The following is a 21,519-nucleotide window of genomic DNA, read 5'->3' as shown; positions in this document are numbered from 1 at the left end:
TCATCAGTTATTTTCATAAAACATTTTTATTAAACATTTTCGTCAAACATTTTCATCAAATATTTTCATCAGACATTTTCATCAGACATTTTCATCAAACATTTTCATCAAACATTTTCGTCAGACATTTTCATCAAACATTTTTATGAGATATTTTCATAAAACATTTTTATGAAACATTTTCATCAAATATTTTCATCAAACATCTTCGTCAAACATTTTCATCCAAATGATATTAATTGATGATGATATTGATGATGATGATGTTGATAATCCTAACAGATATACTGAATAATAAAATTCACAATTTCTGGAGAAAAAAGACAAGATAGTCATGCTTTATATCCCTTCACTCAATCAGGGCTAAACTGGTATTAAACAACAACAAGAATTAAATCATGACTATTTGCTACAAGCTTATCAATACACTCTGACACTTACTATATTTTCAACCATACAAGTAAAATTTTCTGACCATAACTTGCAACCAAAAACAAAAAGTAGACTTATGACTTTGAAGGACGAAAATTCCTGTGTGAAATGCAGCAGGATTTGGAAAGATGATAATGCTTGACTGTTTACACTGTATATTATATCAACTTAGAACATATGGTCACTCTTACTCTTCTCTTCATGTGCCATACATACAGGTATTGGTGATCACAGAACTCTTTTCTCTGTTCAATGCTTTCTCTTCTAATATCATGTTCAATGAACTTGGACTGTTGCATCATGTTAAAAAGATTTTTTGTTCATCTATGAGCTTCAGCATTTGTTAACACTATATAGGATAGCTATAAGAAGCTATAACTCTGTAGTATTGCTAAGAATTTGCACTTGTTTGTTTATATAAGGATGATTTTTATGTATACCCTTACGACTCTTTTCCTCAGTTTTATTAATAGATATTTATTTGACAATATATGAGATCTCACAAAAAACAACCTTGGCCAGCCCAATCCTTTACACAATTTTTTAAAATATTTTTCCTGTCTGGTGTAATGATGAGTTCCAAATCTTCAACTCTTTGGTACAGCTTCCTTCACCAAATTGTTTTAAAATTATCTAAAAACCTTTCATCAGAATTTCATATCAATTTGTGTCCAAACATAAGCTTACTAATGACAAAATTGTTTTACTAAATTCTCTATTATTTTCAAATAAATTGAAACAAAAGCAGCATATTTAGCAGAGATATGGTAACAGAAAGGTTAACGCTGTCAACTTGTTTCAAGATTGCTTTACTAAGTTTCATGTTTTAAATTGGTGATACTTTGACATTTATCATTGTCTTTGTTTTGCTTTCATTAACAGCTGTAACAAATATTTCTAAATATTTCACTGACCTTGCTATGAGGACTGCATCATCTGTATAACAGATATTGCTCCTTTTCTTTTCGTATCTGTGTACTTTTTTGTAACGGCTTATTGAAGACGTAGTAGTAGAGCTCATGACCACACAGATCTATGAGATTAGTACAGTTGATGTTTGTAATAGGTAAAAAAAAAAGGATTGGAAATAGTAATTCATGTGTGCATACATGTTGAAGTGGCATGCAACGAGCTACCTCAGAGGAGAAGAGATCATTGTAACAGTGATGGAAGAGGTACAATGATAAGACAGTGTGTTTGAGAGCCAGAGATAATATGTTGAATAGCTTTCTTTTGGATGAAGTTAGGATATTTGAGCTTATAGCAGCAGCAGCCGCCTAAGAATTTGGACCTGGAGATCTCCATTTTCAGCGACTTCGAGGGCCACCTCCCAGTGGTGTTGGGCTTCAACGAAGAGCCCTCGACTACAACAAGACGACCCAAATTTGTTTTTTCCAAGGTCTGGGGTCTCCCGCTCCTAAGTCCTAGACCATCACCTAATCACCCATACCCGTCTTGTTGCTTAACAACAACAACAGCAGCAGCAGTATCTCAGATGTTGGAACAGGATTATATTGTAGGTCGTATTTGAATTTTGTAGAGAATAAATAGGTGCTCAGAGATGGAACTATATTCTATCACTGAAAAGGAAAAGCTAGTCTTTCAGGCAGAAATTTTGCTGTACTGGGACAACCAAGAAAGATCAGATCATCAGAAGCAGTGAGAGTCAACATGATAACATTTGATTCATTGATTAAGTTACTCCTTGATTGTATGCTGTCCAAATCTAGAAAGGCTGGAGGATAAGATTAATCAACATGAGCATCTTTGTACTGTTGAATGAAACAAGATTGCCATAAATTGACTGAAAAATATCTTGCTCATAGAAGCAACACAGGCTTGATCTCACATATCTAGGCTGGATATGGATGACATGTGTACAAGGTTAGAAGACAGTGAAGAGTAAGAAAATCAGCAAAGGAGTGAGTATTATTAAAGGCTATAGTAAGCTGTTTATGTTTATTTTTTCCATCATTTTTTTTCTCCTGATATTTATATGAATAGGTGCTGGAATGACTGTGCATTTAACAAGCTTGCTTGTCAACCTTGTGTGGGTCAGAGGGAGCCCTATTTGTTGAATGGTGTATACAATGATGACTGAAGAGGATTTGCTTTCTAAAGTTAACTAGTGAATACAAAGAGCATGTTTATATGTTATTAAACCTCTTCAGTGAAAAATATTCCAATTAGTTAAATCATATTGATTTGGAAAGTATTAACATTACTGTGATAATGTACCTAGGAATACACACAAATGCCTCTCATTTCAATCTTTTCGTGTCTGACAAGCAGCTAAGAAATTTAGAAAAAAAATAATTTAGAGTTGTGACAACCAATACTAAAAGAAAGTACTGGAACCAAAATACTAAAAATGGCTGCAACTGGGAATAAAAACTGGGTCATGGACTCTGTGACTCTCTGCGAAGCAAACTTTTCAATTCTATGGCTCTGGTATTCTACTTACAAATGTATCTTACTCATGCCAACAATGATAAATGAATGTATGATATGATGATGAAAAGTTTAAAACAAGAAATTGTTTAGAGAAATAAAAGAAATAACGACCAGACACAATATAATACTTTTTAAATTTTATTTTCAAATAAATAATTTTCTGTTGAGTTTTTCACTGGTTATTCCACAAAATTTATCCGATTCTGGTCGATACATGTTTAGACCAGAATTTTCATAACCAAAAATAACCAGTAAAAAAGCCAAAAGAAAAATGTTTAAAAAGTCAATATAAACATTTTCAGTTTCATGATTGTTACATATGGAATTTTCAAAAGTAAGGCATTGAATGATTTAGAATTCACCCTTGACTATAAACTTCCTGTGGCTAGTTAAAAAGTTTATTTGTGATGAGTTAGAAGAGTATTAGAGCTGAGTAGTCTAATGAGAGGAAAGAGGAATAAATAGAAAATAGATAACACAGCTGAGAAGAGAGGTGTAGATTTGTGAGGAGGGATGGGAAAAGGAAATATGGAAGGGAGAATATCATGGATAAAGGGGGGAGGGAGTTGGAAAAGAGTAAGAGGAGGAGGAGGAGTATCAGTGAAAATGGTTAAGTAAAAAGAAAGAAGCATAGAACAGAGAGGGGGGAGAGACTTTTTGGGGACAGACAGACAGATTGCTAGACAGACATTCTTTCACTATGATAGAAACAATGGATAACATTTGTGTGTGAATGTGGACATATGTGTATGTAAGAGAGATAGAGAGGAAGAAAGAGAGGGTAAGATAGATAGGTAGGCAGACAGTTAGTTAAACAGAGACAGATAGAAAGACAAAGAGTGAAAACAACTGGATGGCCTCTAAAAGATCATAGCTTCTTTGTAAGCTATGGTCTTTTAGGGTCCATCCAGACAGGACCCTTTTGCAACTCTCCAGCTTGCTAGCTCTGATTAAACCATCCAAGCCATACCAGTATGGACAACGGATGTTAAATGATTATGGAGCAAAGAAAAAGGGAAAAGGAAAAAAAAAAGGGGACAGAGACATAGAAAGAGAGAAAATAGAGAAACTGGGTGAGTGAAGTGAATAGAGCAAAGTCGGGATAGATGAAGACATGGGACAAAAAGTGTGCGACAGAAGTGTGTAGAAGGAAGAAGGAAATGGAAAAAGGGGCAGAAAGTAGGTGAGTGAAAAGAGTAGAGGGGAACAGGGATAGAAAATAGGAAACAAGAAACTGAGATGAAAAGAAAAGTTTACAGGTGTAAAGTGAATGAACACCTCATCATGAAGGCAGACAATAATTACTATAATCACTCAGTCATATTACACTTTGCTTCTCAACATAATTATATGCAGAGCAGCAGTAAGGAGCTATACAAACAATGCAGTGAATAGAATCTTCCAATATCCAACATGTATCTGTTTACATAGACACTCCTGTAGATATAATTGTATTCACATGAAATTAAGAATGGCCATCCAACACACACACACATATATATATATATCACGTTATCACATGACTGACCAGGCTATCAGATGTTGCTACACGTCGCTGGTCACAATATGCTTCGCATTGTTTTAGTCTTCAAATGATGCCACCCCCACTGGCTAATCGAGCAGGCCTACAGAAGAAAGAGTGAGAGAAAGTTGTGGCGAAAAAGTACAGCAGGGATCGCCACCCACCCCCTGCTGGAGCCTCGTTGAGTTTTAGGTGTTTCCGCTCAATAAACACTCACAACGCCCGGTCTGGGAATCAAAACCGTGATCCTACGACCGCGAGTCCGCTGCCCTAACCACTGGGCCATTGCGCCTCCACACACGCATATATATATATGTATGCATGTATGTATACATATATATATATATATATATATATATATATATATATATACACACACACACACATTACTACTAACTAGCACAACAGGCTGCCCAACATTAACCAGTACATTTAGATGCCACTTACATCATACACTGCAATTCAAACATCTCAAGACATCTCATCAATAAACAAGGTAAACAATCAAGTGTGTTGTTGTTGTTGTTGTTGACTGGACACATATTGAGTGGGATAACATGTAAGGGTAGCAACACGTACTGGATAAATATCTTCATTATAACAAGACAGGTAGCATGATACTGGGATGTAAGCCAGTCTGTATCATAGCTATATGTCTGTGTCATGAAGATACACAAAACAAGTATGATAGTCAAGGGCTCTAATATGGATTAAATCATAAAGGAAGCAGCAAATGAAATTGCCGAGAGTTTAAGGTGTAACATAACTGCAGCAGTTTCTTGTAGATATATTAGCGTTATAGAGTTCAGCAAACCTATTCCTTTTTTGAAATGGTAGGGATTGGTTTACCTGCCTTGGCATCACGCAATATATATAGAATCTGAAAAAAAAAAGAAGTAAATAAATAAATAATACTCTAAAAATTTATAATAAATTTGTATATATGTATGTGTGTGTGTGTGTGTGTTTGTGTCTTTGTTTGTACCCCCTGCCATTGTTTGACAATTGATGTTAGTGTGTTTCTATCCCTGTAACTTAGTGGTTTGGCAAAAGAAACTGATGGAATAAGTACCAGGCTTACAAAGAATAAGTCCTTTAAGGTGAATGAATTGACCCCAGTACTTATTTTTTAAAGCGTGGTACTTATTCTGTTGATCACTTTTGCCAAACTGCCAAGTTACAGGGACATAAACAAACAAACAATGATTGTCAAAAGCTGGTGGGACAAACAAACACACAAAGGCAAACATATGTATGTATGTATGTATGTATGCATGCATGCATGCATGCATGTATGTATGTATGTATGTATGTATGTTTGTATGTATGTATGTATGTATGTATGTTGTATGTATGTTTTGGTACATCATTGATTTTTGCTTTTTAAGGCTACAGCCAGCCATTCGGTTGAGACTCACAGCACTATCAACAATCATGAATTAGTTAATCACTTTAATCAATCCAATGTAGTTATCGTGCAATACCTTTACTTTACTTTTTTACTTTTTTATTTGTTTCAGTCATTTGACTGCGGCCATGCTGGAGCACCGCCTTTAGCCGAGCAAATCGACCCCGGGACTTATTCTTTGTAAGCCCAGTACTTATTCTATCGGTCTCTTTTGCCGAACCGCTAAGTGACAGGGACGTAAACACACCAGCATCGGTTGTCAAGCAATGCTAGGGGGACAAACACAGACACACAAACACATACATATATATATATACATATATACAACAGGCTTCTTTTCCGTTTCTGTCTACCAAATCCACTCACAAGGCATTGGTCGGCCCGGGGCTATAGCAGAAGACACTTGCCCAAGATGCCACGCAGTGGGACTGAACCCGGAACCATGTGGTTGGTTAGCAAGCTAATATGGTTGGATTAAATGCTAAAGTTTCAAATGTCAAATAATTTTATAGAAACAAATGCAAAGATAAATATCATGAGTTATTTTTTTCATTCTTTATATATAAAAAAATCGAAGGGAAAAGCACATTTGAAATAAGGTTAAATGAAACGGAAAATATTTACCTGTTCATGGATAGGATTACAACCAGACTCAATTCGAGAGTGAATAAACTGACCATTGACAGAAACTTCAAAGGCACCTAATAAATGAGATGGGTTCAATTAGAGATGTTTGCAAGCATTGAATGAAAAACTATTTCCTACACTGTAACATTAAGCAACAGAATTTTGAAAAAACCTATAAATTTTCTGTTGAAGATCAAAAGATCGTGAACTGAAAGAACAGTTGGAAGTTGATTAGGACTTTGTTTTGAAGGTCATCACAGGTGATGCTATGGAATTTGCAGATGTGGACGAGGTGAAGGAAAAAATGACAGAGGTGTTAATAGGCATCACTTCTGACCCTTTGCAGAGGAGCCTTCTGGCAGCAATCCTCTCCAGCCAGGGATTGACTACAATCTCCTGTAGCTTCACATAGCCATCTGAATTAAGTCTAAGGCCCTGTTTAGTGTTGTGGGGTGGCATCACATCACTGTCAAAAGAGACACCCAAAGACCATTACAGTTTTGGGGAACTTTGTTTTCATGATACAGGGATCACTTCTTACAGCCTCTACAGTGTCCACTAAGCATTAAGCAGCAGTCATGATATCAGCATTTTGATATCTGGCACAAATCATCATAATACAGGTAATTCTTTTCCAATTTTCAGATGGCTTCCAGTCCTCCATGTCAGCTAACTTTTCTCAACTACAACTTTAATCTTTATGCTTTCCAATGCCATTGACTGTTCACCAATATGCCAAGCTGTTCCTGAAGAAAGGAGGCATAAAAATCATCAAATTTATCCCAAAGATCCTATACATACATACATACATACATACATATATATATGTATGCTTCTTTAGGTTTCCATCTACCAAATCCATTCTTAAGGCTTTGGTTGGCCCAGGGCTATAGTAGAAGACACTTGCCAAGGTACCATGCAATGGGACTCAACCCAAGTTCACATGATTGGGAAGCAAGTTTCTTAATCACAGTGTCACGCCTATGGTACCATAAAAAGTAGATTTGCTCTACCATTCTTCATTCCTATCAAACCTACTTTTAATCATCATTACATCTCTTGCTAAATAAACTACCCACCAGGTTTTACATGCGGTATTTCATTCAAGAGATTGTTGTTCTAAAAAATACTGTTACATTGTTGAAAAAAGGAAGTAACCTCCAACTGTGTTATGTGTGATACTTATATAATATAATAATAAAATAAATCTTACCAAAAGTCTTGCTAACAATGTCTACAACTTTAGCTTCCGGAAACTCCTTCTGGATGTCTTTACGGAGAGTATTCATCTCTTTCCATCCACCTCAGGCATCACTATGAAACAAAATCATGCACTGTCTGTTAATCATTACATTTTAGTGAGGAAAACTAGCTAGAGACGATAATAAAAATAAACTGAAACGTCATGTTAATCAAAATGGGAGTGTCTCAGTCACTTGTCATCGGCCTGGTGAGGCCCAGTGTTCGAATATTGTGCTTCACCACCTCATCCCAGGTCCTCCTGGGTCTACCTCTTCCATAGGTTCCCTCTACTGCTTGGGTGTGACACTTTTTCACACAGCTGTCCTCATCCATATGCAACACATGACCATACCTCTCATGCACACCACATCTGATGCTTCTTATGTCCAACTTCTAAGGAAAAAATTCCCAACACCTTAATAACCATTATAAATATAAGGAATTTGATCTCTCACAAAGTTTGACTACACACACACACACACACTCAACTGCATATGACTTTGTGGGTTAATAGGACAGATTTATCTCCTTACATAACTGGAGAAGGCACCATCCTATGAGTTCACAAAACTGATATTAAAAATATATGCTGCTTTCTTTCCTTTGTCCATTCACTTGTGTCTGAGTATATATATTGGTTAGGATATTCAGCTTATGATCACAAGGTCTTGAGTTCAATTCCCAGCGATGCATTGTGTACTTGAGCAAGACTCTTTATTTCATGTTGCTCCACTCCACTCAGCTGGCAAAAATGCGTAGTACCTGTATTTCAAATGGTCAGCCTTGTCACACTGAATCTCCCTGAGAACTACATTAAGGGTACACGTTTGTGGAGTCCTCAGCCACTTGTACGCTAATTTCACACGCAGGCTGTCCCGCTGACTGACCCAACTGGAACCCTCATACTTGTAATTGATAGAGTGCCAGTTTACATATATGTGTGTGAGTGTGTATATATATAAATATATATACATATATATAATTTACAAGATAAGGGCAGAAGAAAAATTCTAATGCCAAATATGCTGAAACAAAAAATTGTCGATAACCATTATAATTTATGCGTCTCGAAACAAACCGATAGAAATCTCTAAAAAATTCGTTATTACCGTATTGGTCCAATTTCGGGGTTAATTCATCAGAAAATTTTCCCCTCTTCAGCGGCAAATATGTGAGATATAAGTGAAATACTTATTCATACCCATGGAAAAAGCAAGCACTAAGACGTCCCTGCACAGCAGACTTAAGTACCCCAAATATATCCAAAATAGGAAAATCTTTGGCACATCTTGAGACACGTGTGATCCGAACTAGAAACTTTCACAGAGTGATAGAATCCGGAAGTGAACACTATTCAAATTTATAAATTATAAGTTATAAATTATACATATATATATATATATATATATATAAGCCCTGGTTTCAGGATTGTACCCATTGATCCATGGTTTGTCACCTGTTATGACCATTTTCAAAAAGTTATCTCTCTTCACACAATCAAGACGTCCCTGCACAGCTGAAACCTGATCTTATTGATCTGTTCACACTTTATTTCCAAGCATTGCTATAAACAATGGAAGTGCGTGAGAAAGTTATAACATAGTGTGCATGTGCAACAGAGTTCAAGGGCAATCTTTGCCTAGTAGCTTCACTCTCTTTATGCTAGATCTGTCACCATAACAACAGTCCTGATACTTTTTGATAAGACCTCATATAAATATACCCTATCCCTGATATTTTTTATTGAAATTTTCTACAAATACCTTTCAGATAGCATAGATTTCTATTATATACGAATTTATTGTATCTACAAAATGAAATTTGAAATTTTGAAAAAAATATGTGGTATCAGGATATATGTGTTTGTGCCTACCAATTATTTTTCACATTATATACTGATATAGCCGAAATCTAATTCACCTGAAAGGTATTTACTCTTTTACATGTTTCAGTCATTTGACTGTGGCCATGCTGGAGCACCACCTTTAGTCGAGCAAATCGACCCCAGGACTTATTCTTTGTAAGCCTAGGACTTATTCTATCAGTCACTTTTGCCAAACTGCTAAGTTACGGAGACATAAACACACCAGCATCGGTTGTCAAGCGATGTTGGGGTGACAAACACAGACACACAAACATATACACACACACATACATATATATATACATACATATATACGACGAGCTTCTTTCAGTTTCTGTCTACCAAATCTACTCACAAGGCTTTGGTCGGCCTGAGGCTATAGTAGAAGACACTTGCCCAAGGTGTCACGCAGTGGGACTGAACCCGGAACCATGTGGTTCGTAAGCAAGCTACTTACCACACAGCCACTCTTACTCCTATGCAGAAAATTTCATTAAAAAATACTCATTTTTTTGTAAGTTATGAGGAAACAAAACTGAGACACATGGATTTTATGAAACTCCTTTACTTCTCTAGGAAAATGTTTTTCATGACAAATTCTAATATAAATGGAATGTGTAGTGGATCTTGCATGCATGAAGTGGATTTGATCCACCATAGCCAAATTTAAATTAACACTGCAACAGAACTTTTCCCACAGTGGAACAATGGTTTTTCTCTGACAGCAGTTTTACATTTTCCAGATGCTTTTAACTAGGCCGAAATAATGTCTTCACTACTTGACCCTTTCTAACCTCTTCTACTTCACCAAAAGCTAGAATAGAGATAACAAGACCACCAGCTAAATCTATTGTTCTCAATGATATATCTATCCTTCTGGATAGTTATAAAAGCAAGCACACCCCAAGCAAAAACCAGTTAGTCACAGTCGGTGACGACCCAACGAGTCCAGTCAGATGGTGACAACTCAACGAAGTCTGGCTGACCAGCTAAAACATTGGTCAGAAGGAGAAATGAACTTTACTGTCAGCAACTGTGAGACAACATCCCACACCCTACAACTCTCACTAGCTCTAATTCTGTTCTCTTACAACATCATTCTATCTCTCTCCGTAATTTCTACTAATCAATGAGGAAGACGCAAACACAAACTTTACTTCGCATGCTTTTGGATTTATCATAACCTGCCCGTTGAGGCAAGGTATTTGTAATGTAACGGTAAATAAATACTTTCTTAAAACTTCATACATTGTTCATCTTTCACATCCTACAACATGCTGTTATAACAACAAATTTTTATTGTTACAACTGCTGACTCCGACATTTCATAATAATGTTTAGAAATCAATTTCTCCCACTACAATTGGTGACCCTCGACTTCAACTAAAAACTTTATCACTACAAATGTATACAGTCTGAAACGTATTTGTATAAGATTTCAATTAAAATATCCAGTTTTCTGAAAGTTATAAGGAAACAAAATTGACAGGGCACACTTGTGCAGGTATCACACACACACACACACACGTTTATTTAGAAGGTTGTTTGTTATGACAAGCTGTGCTTCTTTTTCAGATATATGAACTAGTGACAATATATTAACTCTTTTGCTTACGTATTTCATGTTGTTTGCACAGCTGGTGACGTCCTGTACTCATATATATATATATATATATATATATATATACAAACAATTGCAGCATGGAAGGTGTTTATATGCCATTTGAGAACATACAAAAACCGTTAGATTCACTTCAACATTTAAATTTACGGAGATGTACTCGCATAGCAAGTGATTTGATCTGAGATCGTATGCTGGAACGAAAACAATTGCAGCGTGGAAGGTGTTTGTAAGCCATTTAGGAAACACACAAAAGCCGTTCGATTCACTTCAACATTTAAGTTTAATTTGTCAAAATATTTTCGTCGCTAAAATCCGCGACTTGTTCACTGACAAAAATCCGTGCTGCATCTTATTTAAATTTAATTTGTGAAAATATTTTGGCAAATTAAATTTAAATGTTGAAGTGAATCTAACGGTTTTGTGTTTTTAAATGGCTTCCACGCTGCAATTGTTTTTGTTTCAGCACACGATCTCAGATCAGGTTACTTGCTATGCAAGTACATCTCCGTAATATATATATTATTATATATATATATATATATATATAATATATATATATACATATATATATATATTATATATATATATATATATATCATACATACATACATATATATATATATATATAATATATATATATGTATTATGTATATATATATATATATATATATATATATATATATATATATATATGTAGTATATATATATATATATATATATATATATTATATATATATATATAATATATCTATATATATATATTACGGAGATGTACTTGCATAGCAAGTAACCTGATCTGAGATCGTGTGCTGAAACAAAAACAATTGCAGCGTGAAGCCATTTAAACACCAAACCCGTTAGATTCACTTCACTTCAACATTTATTTATTTGCCAAAATATTTTCACAAATTAATTTAAATAAGATGCAGCACGGATTTTTGTCAGTGAACAAGTCGCGGATTTTAGCGACAAAATATTTTGACAAATAACTTAAATGTTGAAGTGAATCGAACGGCTTTTGTGTGTTTCCTAAATGGCTTACAAACACCTCCACGCTGCAATTGTTTTCGTTCCAGCACACGATCTCAGATCAAATCACTTGCTATGCGGTACATCTCCGTAAATTAAATGTTGAAGTGAATCTAACGGTTTTGTATGTTCTCAAATGGCATATAAACACCTTCCATGCTGCAATTGTTTATATATATATATATATATATATATGAGTACAGGACGTCACCAGCTGTGCAAACATGAAATACGTAGCAAGAGTAATATTTGTCACTATATATATATATATATATATATATATATAATATATATATATATATATATATATATATACATACATATATATACATATATATAACACACACACACACACACATATATAATATATTATATATATATATATATATATATATATATATATATATATATATACACACACACATGCATGCGTGCGTGAGTGCGTTCGTACGTAAATACGTAAGTACATACGTAAGTGCATAAAAAAATCGTTTGAAAATTATCAGGTTGCCCGGAAAATTCTTAGCGTTTTTTAATCGCAATAAAAGATAAATTTAAAACATACACTCATTTTTATTAAAGTAATTTCCATTGTTTTCTATGACCTTAGTCCACCTAGCAAGCAATTTAAATATTCCATAGGCATAAATCTCAGTTGCTTTTGAGGAAAAGAAGTAATCCAAGTGGGTTCAAACACCGTCAAAGTCATTAAGTGATTTTCCTTTTATAGAGTTCTGTAGAAACAATAAACAAATGACAGTCAAATGTTGCAATGTCAGGGGAGTATGGTGGATGGGGCACGAGTTCCCACCGAAATTCATTCAGCTTTGTTCGGATAGCCAAACACACATGTAATCGGGCATTGTCCTGGTGGAACACAATCCCTTTTTTGTTCTGAGAGCGCTGGCCTCAATTCCTTGATCTTTTGATTCAAATTTGCTAGTTGACGGCAGTACACATCAGAATTGATGGTCTAAGTTTGTGGAAGTAGCTCATAGTAAATAATGCCTTTAAAATCTCACCAGACTTTTTTTGAATGAATATTCTGCTTTGGAAACTTCAGGATTTTTTTTCTCACTATATTATCGTAAACAATGCATTTTTCATCTTCAGTTATCAGTTGTTTCAGCAAAGGAATATTTTCATTGTGTTTCAGAAGCATATTACAGATGCATACCGGTCCATGCAGTTTTACCATTTTGTTCTGATAGTCTGTGCGGCACCTAAACATCATAGCGAGAAACATACTCAGTTTTCACTAAATGTTCGTGAACGGTATTTCTGGAAACTTCCAACTTCTCTTCAAGTTTTCAAGTCGTAATATTCACGCTTTCTTCAATGGTTACCTCCAAAATATCATCTAAGATTGAGGGTCTTTCACAGCGACTGTCATCTTCCAAGCTGAACTCACTATATTTAGATTTTGCAAACCATCCTGGAATAGTTGAATCCCCTACAAGTATCTTCACCATAAACTCCACAAATGATTTTACACGATTCCGCGGCATTTTCACCTTTTTTAAAAGAAGAAACGCATGACCTGACGAATATGCAACTTTTGGTTCTCCATTTCAAATAGCAATTAAGGCTGAAGGGAGCGAAATATATGCTGATTTTTAATGTGGAACATAACTGACAAGCTTCACTACTGCAAACAATTCTTAAACGAGTCATACTAAGATTAGGATTGTTGCATGAAGGGCTCGTACATAAATCCTGAAATCGTTCAGAACTTTCCGGACAACCTGATAAGTAAATATTCTGAGGTTGGTACACAGGATTAGATCATATCAGAAAAATTAAGTAGATAAAACTCCGTTTGCAGGTGTCTGATGGAAGTCACACTGTAGGGTAGTGCTCCGCATCCATTTTTTTTTTTTTTCGCTTGCGGTACACTTATATTCTTTTCAAAATTCGGCGGCAAACCTGAACTAAAAATTTAACTAAAAAGTATAGGGGAAAAAATTATATCCAGGTTACACTTCGGCACACCTAGCATCGCCACGTACACAGCAGTGTGCCGTGGTATACTGGTTGCGGGGCGCTGCTGCAGGAAAACAATGAATAATTAACCAAGTCTCAAATAAAAATTATTTCAAGTAATGTAGCCCAATATAAAACAAATATTCTGGGTCTTTTCGGTTTGAACGGCAGTTTTTAAAAATAATTTCCACGTAACTAAACACTTTTAAACTTCGTATACTGGTAACGTGTTTATAAAACATCTTTTTCTCTTGACTTTATTGAGAAAATTATATAGTTTGTAAGATATTTGTTTTTTTTTTTTTCAATTTCTGCAATTTCAACCAATCAATGACGTCTATTGGAGGTGAAAACATATGTCCCTCGTTTAAGAAACAGATTGGGTTTATTTACATTTGTGAAGAAAAAAAAGATACCCTTTCCCCCACCCTAACCCTAAAACAGATTGAAACGCAATAGATCGATACTAGGGTCATAATTATGGGTGACAATTTCATATGACACTTCCAGAAAAAACTGCCGTTCAAATCGAAAAGATCCAACATTCTTATATGATAAAAAACATTATCTAAATAGATATTGTTTTATGTAACTAGTAATGAGAAGAGTTCAAGACGCCCTCAACATGGTTTTGCCTCTTTAAAAGTAAGCCTAGACATTGTTGTATTTTTAAAGTTACGATATTGATTAAAATTATTTTCGATTAACAGAATTATTAACTAAGCCACTAAATGCGAATAGATTCTTAACAATCTGTACGTATATACACACAAGCATGCATACATACATACACACATACATACATATGTACACGTACACACACACATACATAGGGTGGTTAGCCTTCGATTTTTTTTCTATCCAAGAGTTTTTCACCCCAATTTTTATAGGCTATTATTTATAGCTTTGTGTGTTTCGAGATCCACGTGTTCGCATGTCATGCTAGAAATAGCAGCCAAATCTCTCTCAAACCACCGTCTAACATAAAGAAGTCACATTATGACACCAATTAAAACTTTTCTTTCTTCTATTCGCAGGAAATACAAATATAGTTTCATCAATTCGGGGACACACACACACACATGTATATATGTTATGTAATTTAAGACCATCTGTATTACCACATATCCTGCTAGAAATTGTAGTCAAATCTGTTCTCCATCAAACTCGCATTAGATAATGTTGTGTGGGGTACATACACTATGCTTAATAAATGATGAAATGGTCACAGCTGGATTGGCTTGATTGCAGTCTACTCAGTCAGGACTGATTTGAACCAAACAATATAGTTATATGAATAGCTTACCACGATTCATAGCACACACATCATATTAAAGTTAACTAGAGATGTTTAAAACAAACTAATGCTCTATACAAGAATTATCAAATACATTACACACACACATATATATGTAAATTCCTCTATTTACATAATATCGAGGTCTCTTTCATTCTTTTATCAATATATGTGTGTGTGTGTGTGTGATAGGTACCAACACACGAAGCTCTCCGACCTTGAGTCACTCTGTTACTTCTGGTAAATATCAACACACACACAAGTGTATGTTTATATAGATGTGTCCCTGTATATATACACATGCATATACATACAAACAGACAGATGCGTTTGTGTATATATGTATACATATATGTCTATGTATGTGTGTGTGTATGTATGTATGTACTTACCAGTATTCAATGACCACATAAAGTTCATCAGGGTTTTTGTTTTCCACTTCAGTGTTTTGGGCAGATTCGTCTTTTGTTGACATCTTTGCGAAAGAATAAAGCAAACAACACATAGGCTGTCTTAAGCAAAAATCTGTAACGTTGAAATATATCAACGTGCAAAACTTGACCAGCGCCGGGCGTCTCTTAATATAAAACAAAAAAGAAACTATCTTGTGCATACCGAACTTGGTGATATTGCTGTAACCAAAGATTGCCCTTTGAATTTAGGTGCATATATCTGCGAGACTAATAAGGGTTTTCTAATACTGACTCAAGGCCAGTAAATTTAAGGGTAGGGAGCAAGTTAGTTACAGCGATCTCAGTACGGGGGTACTTCACCAACCTCAAAAGGGGTCGTGATTTTGTAAAATTTTTAAAGTCATATAATCATTGTGTGTCTGACCCCAATCAGGCGGTATTGTCCCCCTCTATGTTTGGACCCTTGTGGCTAATAAAGAAATTGGATGTGTAGTCCCAAAACAACTAGGAATCGAAGCAATCGGACTATCATACGTGTGATTTTTTTTATTTCCCACAAGAGGACAACATAGATAAGGGACAATACAATCTGATTGGGGTCAGATGGATATATATGTCATAAAGATGACATTAAAATTCACAAAAATATATATTTCTTTACTACCCACAAGGGGCTAGACACAGAGGGGACAAACAAGGAGAGACAAAGGGATTAAGTCGATTACATCGACCCCAGTGCGTAACTGGTATTTAATTTATTGATCCCGAAAGGATGAAAGGCAAAGTCGACTTCGGCGGAATTTGAACTCGGAACGTACGAGGGACGTTCAATAAGTAATGCCTCTGACCCACTTCCAGGTGTTTGATCTAGTTGAAATTTTGCATGTGCAATTACTTATATCTCTATAGATTAGGTGGCAAATTACAGCTCTGAACTAATTATGGTTTCTGATTTACAGGTGTTTGAACTGAGTCAAGTGTGAAATGGAGCCTGTTGAGTGTCGAGCAGTGATCCGGTTTTTGTATTTGAAAGGACGCACACCACGGGAGACTTTTGATGAAATGAAAGTAACTTATGGTGATGATGCCCCATCATATGACCTTGTAAAACGCTGGCATCGTGAATTCAAACATGGTCGGAACTCTGTGGAAACAGCTCCCAGATCTGGTCGACCCCCTTCTGCCATTGATGAGGCATCTGTCCGTCAAGTTGAGGCTGCCATTTTGGAAGATCGACGCATAACTATTCGCCAAATAGCCCATGAAGTCATGATTAGTATCGGGTCAGTGGAAACTATCATTCATGACCATTTGCATATGCAAAAGGTGTCTGCCAGATGGATTCCCAGGTTGCTCACACCTTTCCAGAAGCAAGAACGCGTCGAGTGCTCGAGGATGAATTTGGAGACGTACCAAGAAGATGAGTCAAACTTTTTCAAAAGACTGATTACACAGGATGAAACCTGGGTCCATCACTATGATCCAGAGACCAAAGCCCAGTCAATGCAGTGGAAGCACCGTGACTCACCTCCTCCAAAGAAGGCAAGGGTGCAGCCCTCCGCTGGCAAGGTCATGCTCACAGTCTTCTGGGACCAGGACGGAGTAGTGATGACAGATTTCCTGGCAAAGGGTACCACAATTACAGAAGCCTATTATGCTTCACTTTTGAGGAAATTAAGAGAAGCTATCAAAATCAAGAGGCGGGGCAAGATCAGTGAAGGCATCCTCCTCCTGCAGGACAACGCTCCGGTCCACAACTCGCGTGTCGCCAGATCAGAAGCACAGGCGTGCGGCTATGAGCTCCTCCCCCAACCCCTACTCTCTTGACCTTGCACCATCTGATTTTCACCTCTTCCCAGCCATGAAGTTGTTTTTGAAAGGAAAGCATTTACCAGATGATGCAGCCTTGATTTCTAAAGTCACGTCGTGGATGGAGGACCAAGCTGGGTCTTTTACAAAAACGGTCTCCAGAGCTGGATCAAGCGATGGGAGAAATGCGTAACTCTGAGTGGTTCCTATGTAGAAAAAGACCAATAACTGTGCCAAGTTCCGTTGCTCTACTGGTATGGGAAGTGGGTCTGGGGCATTACTTATTGAACGCCCCTCGTATCGACAGACGAAATACGGCTACGCATTTCGCCCGGCGTGCTAACGTTTCTACCAGCTCGCCGCCTAAATTCACAAAACTATAAATAAATCAAATGATAGGACAGACCGAAAGACATTACGGATGGAATGGCAAGGCGCTTTCAATTCGGACCCCATGTACCCCGCCTCGTCACTGATTCCTGAGATACGTCCTGCGTCGCATTCATGAGGTTACGTTCACTCGCAACATCCGAGCTACATTCTTCCATCGATTTTCAAACATTTTCACAGTCAGGCATTTTCTTTCCAGCCCTATCTTCCTTTTAAGGTGAAAAGTGAAATAATTCACCAAATTACGTGTGACTATTTAAAGTCAAAAGTATCGAGTTCAGGACGTAAAGAACCATGAGAAATGCCGGTAAGCATTTTGTTCGACACGCTAACGATTCTGCCAGCTTGCCATTTTATCTATGAGACTTATTAAGTTCTCAAATTTATGGTTTTATTACCAGCAGATTTAATAATTATATATACTTTCAATCAAAACTTCCGTCTTTCCAACCCACTTCCGGTGAACCTATATAAATAATCACTCGTGTGCTTATCTTTCATTCACCCCTTCTTGACCACACAGCGATGATCATAGCAAGCAAGCTAAGAATTCTCATTTCATCTCTTCCTGACTCTTGTACTACACACATACATTTGCTGCTAACCCTTAAATGTTCGAATCTATTCACTAATTCTGCTTGTTCTTAAAATATAACCCTTTAATTTGTTTATCCCCTCGGTACCAAGTTAATTTGTTCGTTACTCTGTTCATTTCTTCAAACCCCGATTGTTTTAAGTCTACTGTCCCCAATCAAAATCTTCGCAGCCCGCCATTCGTTCGCGGTTTGCCCGTCCTCCCACCCCCACCACCCATACCGGAGAACACTCTGTTTACACCATCCTCACCGGATATCCCCTCTACCACCGCCACCACTACGTGTGTCTGTTCCTCCTACCCCTCCTCCTCAATATACTTTCTCATTATGTATTTTACCCCTGCCTCTTCCCCCCTGGACAGAAGCAGCTGGCGCTGCAGCTCATCAAACGTCCCACTTAACCTGTTATCTTATGTTCCTCCTGTTTTGAAATGTGTCACTGCCTCAACCGGCTATCTCCTTCCAGCCCCCTCCCCCACTCTTGATATCCTACGTTTTACTTCCTACTTTTCATTCTGTCTAGAACCTGCCACCAACCCTACCTGTCATCGTTTCTCTTTACCCCAAACCTTCCCCACTGGTGCTCCCCTATATTACATGCACCCCCCACCACTCTCTCTCCCTCTCTCCTCTCTGCCGGAACCCCCCCCCCCGCCGCAATGCAACGAAAAAAGGCAATAACCGATCGTGGCCGATGCCAGACCCCTCTGGCACCTGTGCAGGTGGCACGTAAAAAGCACCCACTACACTCGCGGAGTGGTTGGCGTTGGGAAGGGCATCCAGCTGTAGAAAAAACTGCCAGATCAGACTGGAGCCTGGGGCAGTCCCTGCTCCCCAGACCCCGGTCAAACCGTCCAACCCGTGCTAGCGCGGAAAACGGACGTTAAACGATGGTGATGATGATGATGATGATGATGATATATTAACATGTATGTATATGATACATATATAATACAAAACCATATTAAAATACAAATCCCAAACCGAAGAAAATACAAACATGAGCGATGAACGAAAAAGAAAAGAAAGAAAAAGTGGATCTTTTCGGTTTGAACGGCAGTTTTTTCTAGCAGTGTCATATGAAATTGTCACCCATAATTATGACCCTAGTATCGATCTGTTGCATTTCAATCTGTTTTAGGGTTAGGGTGGGGGAAAGGGTATCTTTTTTTCTTCAGAAATGTAAATAAACCCAATCTGTTTCTTAAACGAGGGACATATTCATACGGCACAGAATGTTTTCACCTCAATAGACGTCATTGATTGGTTGAAATTGCAGAAATGGAAGAAAAAAATCAACAAATATCTTACAAACTATAGAATTTTCTCAATAAAGCCAAGAGAAAAAGATGTTTTATAAACACATTATCCAGTATACGAAGTTTAAAAGTGTTTAGTTACGTGGAAATTATTTAAAAAAAACTGCTGTTCAAACCGAAAAGATCCGAAAAAGTGGAATAAAGGAAAAAATAATTAATACCGATCAATTCAACACCAAGTGCCTCAATTGGTCGCACACCACACGGTTCAACGGAAGCAAGTCAACACACTTGCGGCATTATTTTTTTGACGAGCTAGATAATTTCTGACGCTATTGTATATTATTGGTACACAAGTTATATGCCTACAGAGCTATTTAAAATATGACGAAATTGAGCTGCCATCAAGATGGCATGGAAATTACATGCCATCTTCTCCCCGCAGTTATTCTTTTACTTGTTTCAGTCATTTGACTGTGGCCATGCTGGAGCACCGCCTTTAGTCGAGCAAATTGACCACAGGACTTATTCTGTGTAAGCTTAGTACTTATTCTATCGGTCTCTTTTGCTAAGTTACGGGGACGTAAACACACCAGCATCGGTTGTCAAGCGATGTTGGGGTGGGGGGACAAACACTGGCACACAAACACATATATACATATATACGACAGGCTTCTTTCAGTTTGCGTCTACCATATCCACTCACAAGACTTTGGTCGGCTCGAAGCTATAGTAGAAGACACTTGCCCAAGGTGTCACGCAGTGGGACTGAACCCAGAACCATGTGGTTGGTAAGCAAGCTACTTACCACACAGCCACTCCTACGCCTATAGTTGTTTAATGATTCATAAGCTAGTTCTTATTTCTGTTCGCTGCAGTACACTTGTACGTCTTTGGACGCTTCCAGAATTAATCAGTCTTTTTTTTTCCTTAGAAGGGGTTGCTAATTTCTTGCACAACCCTTCTCTATTTTCCTTTTATTTCTCTGGACAGAGAGTGCCACTGTCCCTTGCAAGTCCTCTGAGACTGGTGAAACTGATGCCGTTAACGTTTCGTTTAAACTGTTTACAGGTCCATACCTGCAAGAAAGACATGAGCAGGGACAAGATTACAGAGGGATGGTGTTCTGGAGAGGAAGGATTGACATATTAGTTAGAGTAGGGCTAGAAGAAGGATTGGATACAACAAGTGTGATGAGACAAGTGGGTCGGGAGTGATTGAGTAGTGGAAGTATGCGACCAGCTAGCACTGAGGAACAGATGTCATTGTAGTAGCGATAGAATGACAGGGAGACGATGCAGTGAATATGTTGGCCAAAAACTTAAATACAATCCAATCAGGGAAGAAAGAGGACTCTAAGTGGCTTCCTGCGACCATAATACATACACACATACATACATATGAACTAACTGTTGCTTTCTCAGATGCAGCACGAAGTTTTGTCAGTGAACAGTTCTCTGTTTCAAAGCGATGAAAATATCTTTATATATAAAAGTGAAGTTGTGTGTCTGTCTCCTACGATTTAGATTCCTAACTACTCCCACATTTTGCGGTGCAGTTTAACCAAAAG

At 37.1% G+C, this 21,519-nt stretch overlaps 1 long non-coding RNA gene across 3 annotated transcripts; it reads right to left on the bottom strand.

The window, feature by feature from the left end:
• Window positions 1-4,914: 4,914 nt before the first annotated feature.
• LOC118766227 lies at window positions 4,915-20,399 on the bottom strand. Of its 3 annotated transcripts, none has more exons than XR_005002132.1 (5): window positions 20,375-20,399; window positions 15,875-16,059; window positions 7,657-7,757; window positions 6,441-6,517; window positions 4,915-5,288 (listed from the first exon to the last, which is right to left on the bottom strand). It is a non-coding gene; the product is annotated as an uncharacterized LOC118766227 (long non-coding RNA). The 3 variants fall into 3 exon arrangements; XR_005002133.1 differs by lacking the exon at window positions 20,375-20,399 and adding an exon at window positions 20,171-20,185; XR_005002131.1 differs by lacking the exon at window positions 20,375-20,399 and having other exon boundaries at window positions 4,918-5,288; window positions 15,875-16,138.
• Window positions 20,400-21,519: the final 1,120 nt, after the last annotated feature.

Source organism: Octopus sinensis, linkage group LG15 (assembly GCF_006345805.1).
Source record: "Octopus sinensis linkage group LG15, ASM634580v1, whole genome shotgun sequence".
NCBI classification, from domain to species: domain Eukaryota; kingdom Metazoa; phylum Mollusca; class Cephalopoda; order Octopoda; family Octopodidae; genus Octopus; species Octopus sinensis.
Note: the sequence above shows the minus strand (reverse complement) of the source record. Positions and strands in the feature narration are given on the sequence as shown.